The sequence below is a fragment of the Pyxicephalus adspersus genome, chromosome 7 (assembly GCF_032062135.1).
Source record: "Pyxicephalus adspersus chromosome 7, UCB_Pads_2.0, whole genome shotgun sequence".
Classification (NCBI taxonomy): Eukaryota; Metazoa; Chordata; class Amphibia; order Anura; family Pyxicephalidae; genus Pyxicephalus; species Pyxicephalus adspersus.
Window position 1 is genome coordinate 51,504,024 of NC_092864.1, and position 8,822 is coordinate 51,512,845.

The window sequence follows — 8,822 nt, forward strand, 5'->3', positions numbered from 1 at the left end:
AAAACAATGTACCACTTTTACACATATTGAATGCAATACATTGGATTTATACAGATATTTTGTATTGAATGCAATACAAATAGATTTTGAATTTCCCTCCCCGCCGGCAATGTAAACACGCACCGATGTCACTGGGAATTCCCCGGAGACTCATGTGCAGAAGACGGCGGAGTAAGTAGAAAGACAGGGATCGCTGCAATGGACATTGTGGGATGCCAGCATATCAGGTAAGCGCTGTATTTATTATCATTCCCATAGGTTTACCAACCCCGAGTGTGACTCGGGGTTACCACTAGGGAGGATAAATGCATCTTACTACATCACAAAATAATGGTAGTTCGTATTCATCTTTATATCATCCATATATGTGAAAAAAATTGATTTTGTTTGTAAACTGACATCTAATGTGATATGTCAGGGATCAATGCATCACTCAGCACACAGCCATCCAAAAAACATTCATCATGTTCAAAGAAAGTTGTGTTAATTTTTTTTTTTTATTTATTTTTTTTTTAAAAGCAAAATATCTTCCAGCAGCATACAAAAACTTTGCTTCTCTTCAGCAAAAGTGAGAACAGAACATACAAGTTTTAGGCAGCAAACATAGGAACGTGACTTCTGTCTCAGGCCTTTCCCCCGAGTATCACCTGGCTTCAGCCTCCAATTTCATTCCCCAGTCTGAATTAGCAATTCCTTTTAATTAGGAATAAACATGTGACTAGTTTGGCAAGCTAGCTGACCTTGCAGTTTCGTAAAAGTTGTCATTTGTGAAGACAAATTTTATAGTAGGTCTTTGTCAGAAATCGTTCTGGTTTAGGGTATTTGTGCTCTAATGAACTCCTCCTACCTCAAATCATTCTGCAGCCAGCCTTAGACTCTGCGCCTTGTCCATGCACCAACCAAGCAGACTGGCGAAACCGAGGGCCCACCATTATTAGAAACAAGAGAAAAGACTTATTTTAGGCTAAATTTTTATGAAGCAACTGAAAATGAAAGCAAAACAATTTATGAAATAAATCAAAGAATAATGATAGTTATGTGATTTAATAATGCGTGAAATTGTAGTATGACATTTTGTATTGTATAAAGACAAAAAGAAACATCTAAAATTATCCGTGAAATTGCTGAGGAAAATCAAGCACCGATTACCAAGATCTCTTAGGAGAACTCTGCTATGTAAACTTCCTATAAATTGTAAAGTAATGTATATTAAAAAGATATTCTTTTATGTTCATTAGACTATTTTTTTAAGTTATTGTATCATTTACATGGATTTATGTGTGATCCATATTTGAAACCTTTGTTTTTTTTTCACAAAAAAAGCATTTCCAGGGGGTGCCCTATAACCAAACTGTTTTTTGAAATAGATTCCCCCTCCTTCATGATACCCTGCCAAAAATATATATCTTGAATACAAATTCTCGTGAATAAAAAGGTCACAAGGTCATACAGTATATCATACAATGCATAAGCCATATCTTGGGAAAAGGATGGTTTACAAGTGAACATGGATATGACCTAGTAACACCAGACATATAATATAGGTCTTAAATATCCACAGATCATGGATCCAAGTGTCCTTATACGATTTTATTGGTGTATCGCATTCATGTTACAACATCAGTAGGGGATCTAGGGGGCTACATGTCTAGAGCACATGTAAATGTAACACATTTTGAAGAAACAAGTCATTAAAATCCCCTATTAGATAAATATGTATGCATCATACAATAAATATGATTGTATCATACATTTACATTCTGTCTTTTTTCTCATAGCTCTAAACATCTGATGAAAGCTTATTTTTTCAAATTCCCACCGGATAACCAAACATGCTCCACAGATCTTTTATAGTCTGTTGATTTAGAGATATCTGGAAATTTCAGTTTAGACTTTTTTGAAATATTTCCAAACTATAACAGAAAGCGTTCATGTAATGTAAGGTCCAATATCGGACATTCAAACACGGTGAGTGATAAGCCACAGACTATCACAAATTAATTGGCAGATTGTCAAAGTGAATGTTCCCCAAAGCTTTTGCCAGGTGTCAGAGTTAGTTTGGGTTCTGTTTAAAGCATATTACAAATAAGGTAGTTACACAGAGATGCTTTAGACCCTGTTGCAAGAAACTACAAATTGTCTTCATAGAAATAATGACATAAAATATAATGCAAAAACAGATTACTCAATATATAGACAAAAAAATAATATGCCTACAGGCAGAACTAGACCAACATTCCTGTTATCTTGGAGCCAAGTCGGGCTTCTGAATTTATGATGTCAGATGCGTTATAGAAGCACATGGATACAAAATAAATGTGTTTACAAGTTCCAGTCTTTCCTCAAATGCAACAAAACAAAAATTGTTAAAATATTATGTTTAAATATTTCTCACCTTTTTTGCAATTTAATAAACAAAGTGCTGATTAAGTACAATAACCTATGACACCCTGTAAGAATTCAGCCTGTCATAACCAGATCAGGACATGATTTGATTTCCTGGTAAGGGTTACTGAAAAAAAGAACTATACTTAAATTTAAAAATATGAGATCATATGTCTTGACTGGTTACTGTATTGTTTCGGTTGTTAAAAATGTTTTCAAAAATAAAGAATGTTATAGAAAAAAAAATTGGAAGGTCACTTTCTTGTTCAGTATTGTGCACCTGCAGTAGTCTATTCATTCCTAAATGTAATGAGGAAATAGGTTTTATATCAGCTTCAATACCATGCTGCAGGTAATTTGGCACGCTTGAAGGACTTATACAGTTGGGCTTCAGTTTCCCACTCAGAAAAAAACACCCCACCTCCAGTCGCACAATGCTTCTATGAATCATGACATACTTATGGAGGATTTGACAACTGACCTGAAACTACTGGACCACTAACTTAAGTCTTTCTTGGAATATACAGTAAATGCCTGATGTCAACTGGCCCTTTGCTGGATCTGTAAATATTTCTTAGCCTCATTGAGTGTATTATGTGGCTTCCCCTCCTTCCCCAAAAGTCCTGCTTATCCCTACCCCCATTCCCCACAGATACCATTTTAAAAATCTGATTTGGTGGTGAACAATTACATTTTAATGCACTTACCACTCATTATTTTGATTGAGCTATAATACACACATATAAGGACATGTCTATGTTCCTCAACACTTTCTTGATTACTGTTAACCATTACTTTAAAAAAATTTCACTTGTGTGTGCTAGGAGGCCAATTCATATTCTGCTATGGACTCCCATGAATTGTAGTTATGGTGCTGATGCTGTATTTTTCTTTCAGGGTAGATACATTTTTAGTTACCATTAGTAAATGTTCCAGAACATATGAAGTCCAGTTTCAGACTTTTCTGCAATTAAATACTTAAATGTAAACCGAACTTTACCTATCTCTGCAAGGACCAATCGCAACTTGCAACTTTAGGAACCACATCCCATTGTCAGGGTATTAACTATTCTACTATGCAGAGTGATAGCTTAGCACAATAGTAGTCAGTCATGTTTTCAGATCAGAAACTTGAACCTGTTAGTTTTTAAATTACAGTTTGGCACCAAAAACAAAAATAGGAAAAGAAAGCTACTCCATGCATCCTAAACCCAATGCAACATACCATGACTGAGTGAAATACACCAACAGACACAGCATGTCATCTAGCATATTCAGGAAAGAGGCCTACAATGTTAGCCCCAATATTCTCTCAGGGTACCCTTCTTGCTTCAGTCCCCAAACCCTATACTCTTTTTAGAATGATTACCACGCATAGTAAATAAAAAAATGTATTTATAAACACAATTTTATATATTTATTTATATAAAAAAATTATATTTTTGCATGATATCTGAATCTATTTAGCACCCTGATAGACAATGCTGGGGGTGTAGAAGGGTCCAAGGAATGTTTTTAAAATTTTCCCAAGCCCCTGCATATATTAGCAATACACTCAATTCAGATAGCTAGGCTTGGCTATTCCCTGAAAGGGCCATCAGTGGTGCCAAAAGCTAAGCAGCTACAGCAGCAATAATAATTAAAAGATTTGACTGCTAGGTAAAAACTAGAAAAAAGAATTGTTACCTCAAAGGAAACCTCAGAAGGTTCTACTACTTACTTCACATAAATAATGTATAATTATAACTTTGTTCCTTTGACCTAATTCTTAAACCAACCATTAGGGAAAACACAAAAACCTTCCTTCACACTTATGCTTGCATACTATAAAGTTTACTATTAATCTTTAAAATGACACCCCAATGGTTAGCCTGGTAACCTTCCTAAACCTAACACTTAACCTCCCTGTATAAATTCCAAACCCCTAAACACAACTCTAACTGATTTCCAGCCATCAACTATGAACAAAAGAAACCTCTCCAAAACGCCATAAAAATTTTCAAGCAGTTGCAGTAAGAGATTATAGCAAAACAAAAGGGAGAATAGTGGCCCCTATTTAGACAATATAGTACTAATTTCTATTAAACATTGCTGATGTAATGTCAGTGCTGTGTAATTATAACTATGGTGGGAGATGGTTATCCAAGCATGTTCTCCTTGCACTGGGTGTTCAGAAATGTTAATTGGCCACCACATTTAAATGCAAAGTTTGTGTACAGGCAAAGCTCAAGGCTTCTAGGTAGTGCAGAAAATGTCTTCTCCCTTACCCTTACTCCACAGATTTCTTCCACCCCATCAATAGTATGGGATGCTTTCGTGGCCAGTACAAATATTTAGAAGTGTTAAAACGTGTGGTGAACTCCAAAGAGTTGGGCAAAATCTGCATATCTGAACCTTGGAATAGGGACTCCCTGGCATGTCAAATGCAAAAACTAGAGTTTCCTGTTGTGCCAAAGGAGTACAGAATTATTATATATCCAACTTCAGGTATGCTTTAGGCTGGGTTTACACGGACAGTATTATAAACCACATGTAAACATTTATACCGTGTTTATATGCATTTTTATCTAACATTACTGGCCACGTTTTAAAAATTAAAACATCGTAAAACAGGGGAAATGGACGAGTTTACCCACATTTTTATTTTTAAAATGTTGCTTATAGATCACGCTCAAAAATGTGCCTCAAGTAAAAACATCCTGGTGTAGATTAGCCCATTGGAATGCACTGTAATTTCAAACAAACTGGAGAAAACATCCGAGTAGACTAAGCCTAAACAAAGTAACAAGTTTATCAAGAAATCCCAAAGATCTATGTATCTAATGAGCATACATGATGCATTATATTTCCTCTTCCTTGTTATTCTATTGCAGAACACATTCCCCACTGTTTTGTCGAGTTTAATTATGGAATCAATCCAGAAAATTAATAAAATGAAAATAAAAACAAAGCTTTTTTTTTTTTAATATTTTCTCAGCTAACCTATTAATTGGAAGTTTGTAATTACCTCCTAAAATAAACTATACGTTAGCAAAAGTAATAGCTTTTCTATCTACAGTCCCAAGGTCCATTAGACATCCATGTTTAACACAATAATATAATTATTCAAAGCAGCCAGCGTGGATAGTTTTCTCTGTACTTATCACAAACTTTATACACTCTGAGGCGGATTCATCAAGCAAAATCGGAAGCTCGCTCGCGCATTCGTATTTGCGATCCGAAATCGTAAGCCGTCGCGCAATTCAGCAACTGAATGAGCTCGCGGCCGGAGCTGCACATCTCCGGCAGCTTTACACTGGCGAGCTTGCATTAAAAGTCACTGTTCCCCTAAAAAATCATTCTTTCTAATGGCACACATATTACCCTTAGCCCTAAAAAAAATGTTTGCGCTGTTTAAATGTTTAAAACATGTATGTGCGCTAAAAAAAGGCATATTTTAAAATCACTCATTTCTTTTCTGATATGCAAGAGTTAACCGAGTTCAACTCCTATCCATAGGCGCCTATATAAAAGCTTCCGATGCCTGATCGGAGAAGCCGCTCGCGGGTAAATCCCTCGACTATCTTGCGACTGACCGCGCGAAGCCATCGGACCAGATTTTCCCACAAAAGTCACAAGCACACACATGTTCTTTTGTTTGCTTCTTATGTATATGTGTGTATTTATTTATAATTATTGTAGGAGATATATATATATATAGCTAGCAATATACACAAATATATATATATATATATATATATATATATAGAAAATACTTTTAACATTAAATCCTCCCCAACTCAACTTTATTTTATTTTTTTAATATTAATGAAAATACATATGTATTAATATACATATATTTGTATTTTGACATGTATACACAAGTGAAATCACTAAATTTTTTTAAACCACCTTTGACAATAATTCTTTTTTCAATTATTTCATTTCTATCAAGATCACAAATGCTTGGTGAGAATTTTTTTACAATTCTCACTATTGTGAGATGACATATTATGAAGTGCTTAATAGTATATATACAGCTTGATCTCAATTAGTTTGCAGTGTTGCAAAGCAAACCAAAAACCAATTGCTCATTAATATCAAGGCAGGAATCCGGCTGGCAGTGAGGGTGCGAGTATACGAGCGCACTCGACTCCAGACCGCGGGAAACTGGCTCGCTGGAGGCGCGAAAGTACGCGCGACCAGCAAGCACGGATTTAATTGATAATTTAGGCCCAAAGTCTGAATGATGTAGTCTTTACTTTTTGGGGAAAGACAGGCAAAATGAGAGATAGCCCAAGTCAAAGGTTTGTACCATTAGGTCAAATAGACAAAAGTCAGACAGATAAGGTGTCCAAACCCCGGATGCAGGTCCAATGACGTGGTCAAAAACCTAGCTGGGGAGACAAACCCAAGGAATCAAGCAAGAGACTGACTCTTGGTATATCAGCTGCTTTTCCTTCTGGCTGCCCTTTGCTGTTCCTACTCTGACAGCTGAGGCTGTATGCAGGAAGATTGCTTCTAAATGGAGCACTTGCAATGTACATTAGGACCACGATGAGGAGCCACTGTGCTGCAAGCAGCCTCAGCATAGGAAAACAGCAATATTCACACATTGATTAGTAGTGCCTCCAAAAAAAAAACTGTTATAATAGAGGAGAATGTGCCAATGTCTATTTTGAGCATGACTATTGCATTTTTATGGCCATTTCAATCTAACTAATTGTTACTATTTGCTCTTGAAACAAGCATGCGTTATGAGTGTCAAAATTCCTGACTGAGCTCTATGCCAGAGTCACAAGCTCATACAGCAGCACTGGGTAATATGTTGGCGCTATATAAATACAGTTTATAATAATAATAATAATTCAAAGAATCAGCATAACAAGCACGGAAATAGAATTCTCAGTTGAGGGATTTATTGTGGCAACCTACAGCATCCCTTTACACAGCCTGTAATAACGATCAAGATTGCATGATCACACAATATGTGATCAATTGCTACGACAAGCGATTTCAATGTCAAGCAGATCTAAAAAGGACAAATATATTCAATTCTGGACAAATATATTCAATTCTGAACTCAGTGTGACAGTTTTGTTTCATTGGCATTTCAAAAGCATAATAAATAAAAAATGTACAATTAATTTATCAAGGCATGGGTATAGTATGCCCTTTCATTCACGGATTAAAGCACAACAATTTATCAACAAAAGACTTAGCGCAGACATACTTCAGACTGAAGCATGGTGTGGGAGGTGGGAAGAGTAAGATTTAAGCATGTAATTTTCTTTAGTGTATTGCTCATTCATTGTTCTAAATTGCTTTTATCTTTTCTGGAGGGTAAAAAATGTTCAATTACCATACAATGTTTTCAGGACCATTTGTTTCATAGGTTTTTTTTTTTAAAAGATGAAAAATAAATAAAACCAAAGCTTTACATTCTATATGGAACATAATGGTGCTCTAAAAATAAATTTTGTGTGTATTAAAACTTCAAAAACTCAATTTTCCCAGTAAATGATACCATGATATATAAACGGTCTAGTCTAACTGGAAATTATATTATCATCTAGGCTTTTTTAACAAGATGGATTGCAATTGTGCTTTGCCTATCCAACATTTAATTGCTAATTGCAGGCAAGAAAAAAGTTCAATAATAAACTTGTGTAAGAAATGCGGCTAAAACATTCTTAATATTGTTGAACATTGTAGAAGTATTACAAGATGATATAAAATTCATCATGAACATCATTTATCTGAGATAACTGGACACATTCCTAGCCACACACCAGCCATAAATCACAGAGATAATTGTAAGCATTTTACAGCCAGACTCTATTGATCTTTTAGATCAATTAATGCTTACTTACTGAATTTCAAAGGTATCAGATATTGGTACCTGAGCTCCTTTTATCAGCTTTTACATGAATTAAGTGATTGACTTTACATTTAATGCTTCCCTGTCACTGCCATAGGTCTAAAAGTGCACATTTATCTCTAGAGAATACAATAGTGAGTAAAAAGTTACTGAATGTTGAATTTGAAGGAAAATTGCAGAGAGGAGGGGGAAAGCCTGTTTACATACAGGGGAATCCCTTTGCCACATAAATCAGTGGGTGATTGGGAGCAACCATTATCACATATTGGGAATAGAATTGGATCTACCAGTTTACAAATCTTTTATATTTCAACATGCAGCAGAAGGTGGAGCTGTTGACTAATTTTTACTCACCAAGTAAAAATGTTGTAAAAAAAGTACATAATTTACAGAACTCAATAGCTCAAAATAAAAATTGACACCAATGGAAGTTGGTCAAAACCTTGACCCATTCTCCTTCCCTGAATGTAATTTTAAATGGCTCTGCAAAAAGTTTCAGAAACAGTCTGAGGATAAACATTCTGTTTACAAAAACTACAATAGCCTTTGAATATCTTGTCATCCGTGTGGAGGAATA